Source organism: Amblyomma maculatum, unplaced genomic scaffold, assembly GCF_055883805.1.
Source record: "Amblyomma maculatum isolate TAMU_Amacu unplaced genomic scaffold, ASM5588380v1 scaffold_18, whole genome shotgun sequence".
Classification (NCBI taxonomy): Eukaryota; Metazoa; Arthropoda; class Arachnida; order Ixodida; family Ixodidae; genus Amblyomma; species Amblyomma maculatum.
In genome coordinates this window covers 1186169-1188865 of record NW_028146743.1, presented here as the reverse complement: position 1 = coordinate 1188865, position 2697 = coordinate 1186169, and positions in this window count along the sequence as shown.

The following is a 2697-nucleotide window of genomic DNA, read 5'->3' as shown; positions in this document are numbered from 1 at the left end:
TAGGTCTGCTGTTTGCATGAGGTATTCAGTCTTTTATGGGACACTTTGGGAAAAGCGTTAATGTAGAGCATCTTATTAATCGGAGCTTCGCTGATGACGTTGCCTTGCTAAGTGAATCGGGTGATGAGTTTGAAGCCATGATGGAGGACTTGGAGAGGCCAAGCAGCAAAGCATATCTTAACATTAATGTGCAGAGAACTAAAATAAGGCTCAACATTTTTAAAGAGAATAGCGAACTATGGTGGGTAGCCAAGTGTCGAATGTGCTAAATGGGTAAGAGCAGGTAGTAAGATATCTGAACTACCAGAGTAAAATCACCATATAAAAGAATTAGAATGTAGTGAGTGCATTTAGCAGGCACTCGCAGATCATGAATGGCGGCTTACCAGTGTTCCTAAACTGAAAAATGTACAGCAACTCTATTTTACGGGTACTCACCTATGGGGCAGAAAAATTGAAGCCATAACGATTGGGGTTAAAGTTAAGCTCAGGACAACGCAGAGAGCTTTGGGGGGAAATGATAGTAGCAATTTGCTAAGGGATAAGAGAACAGTGTGGATCAGGGGATAAACTAGTGGCCAGAGTATTCTAGTCGATGTCAAAAAGACATGAGCATGGCCAGGGTTTGTTATGCGAAAGAAAGGTAACCGACGTTCTTACTGCATTCCGTTCTCATGGAATGCAGTAACGCAGTACCTCTTAAGTGAGTACCAGCAAGATGCAGCTGTGATATACTTTCTTCTTGAGATATATTCGTAACCTTTCTAGTGCGCGTTCCAATTTGATTCGATCTTTCACTTAGTTCCTTTTCCTGATCCGGATCTGCAGCCGCTAGCCTTCATAAATAGTTTTCCATTACTACTTCTAGCGTCTGGCTACCAGTCGCAAACTGCTGTTTGTGACTATAGTGTGTGGGGGATAATAGAGGCAAAAAGTAAAATGTCATATGCACACTGCATGTAGAGGATCCACAAGGGGAGCTGAAAAACGGCAGCCATTCACGCAGTCACTTCGTACTCTTACGGGCGGTGCTTAAAAGCTCGAACGCTAAATAACACATTGCGGGCTTTGGTAATACCAAAGCCTCCTTCCTTGTCCGCAGAAAGAAGACAAAGCTGATTGTCCTTGAGGTAGGCCACAGTCTTGCTGAGAGGTAGCAGCTTGCTAGCTGACTTGCAATGGTTCAGGACCTTCGGAAACGCAACGTTCCACTTCAGCCTCAGGAGCGAGTCTTGAAACCTGCCGGACCCATCTCAGAAGCTCAGGAGCGGATCGCTTTCGCTCAACTGCAAAATTCAGTCCTCGAGCGAGAACGTCGTGGACTGCCTTCGGAATCTTGACACCTCCGAGGAGGTGAACGTGGTTTCTGTCCAGTGGTTGGTTGGTTGGTTTGTGGGGTTTAACGTCCCAAAGCAACTCAGGCTATGAGAGACGCCGTAGTTGAGGACTCCGGAAATTTCGACCACCTGGGATTCTTTAACGTGCACTGACGTCGCACAGCACACGGGCGCCTTGCTTTTCGCCTGTAGCGAAAAGCGGCCGCCGAGGCCGGGACCCGCGTCCTTGGGCACAGTAGTCGAGCGCTGTAAGCACTGCGCCACCCCGGCGGGGTAATCTGTCCAGTGGTGGTTTCAGTGGTGGTTTCTTTGGAACGAGCGTTCGAAGATGTGAGAGGATCTGCTGCCACAAGAGCTCAGTTGTCCTGAGCTTGTGTCGAGCGCTAAACTCGGGGAATAGCGTAGGTAACATGAGCTTATGTACTTTAAGGCTCGATTTAAACTAGCATTTCACTAAAGCAAACTTAAAGCCAGACACCGTTGGCACACGTTCATTTGGCAATTTTATGCTTTAACTGCATTTCGCAGTGTCAGAACGACCCCCCCCCCCCGCGCTCATCGCAGCTCTGCTAGAGCTGCATAGAAGCCTGCTAATCTTGTACATTTTGTGGTAGCTTAAAGCTTTATGCTAATGATCAGGCGTGAGATAAATGGGCCACAAATTAGGAACTTGCTGATAAACCGAATAATAAAGGGCGCGTAGGCGCAAGCAAAGGTCCTCATGACTATCCAGCAGACGGGACCCATTAACGCGGTCGCGTCATACATTTAATGGCACTGATTCCATTTATACTTCAAATGCCCGAAGTCGTCGAAAGATAGAAAGGGTGAATTTGAGGACTTCATCAAAAGAAATCATTTCAATCGCGCAGCCACCCATAAAGAGAAGTAGGGAAATAGTAAAGGATGCGACCATTCAAGGAAGCTGATGCAAGAAAGTTCGAGATTCGCTCACTGAAATGCCACAGTGGCTTGGAAACCGCGCAAGTCTAATTTCTCGCATACGAGACGGCACGAGGTTGTCAAACTGCCGACGCAAAGAGGGTGCAATCGACGAAGTTAAGGCAGTACAAAGTGAAAAAGCGTCCGTCGCTGCAATAACGTTTCAGTGCTGTAAACAAATTCTCCGATGGCTAAAACAATAGCTAAAAGTTGCACAATAAAAAAGGGGATATAACCAGACAGACGGAGTGAAAATGCCCAATCAATTAGAGCAAAAAAAATCCAAACTCCCGCTTTTTCCTCACGCTGTGGGGCATCAGTGGCAATTAGAACATATAACTGAAAATTTTGCAAATGGTCATCCAAAATGGAATTAAAGGTCGACACTGGTAAACAATTGGCATGGTTGAGATAAATG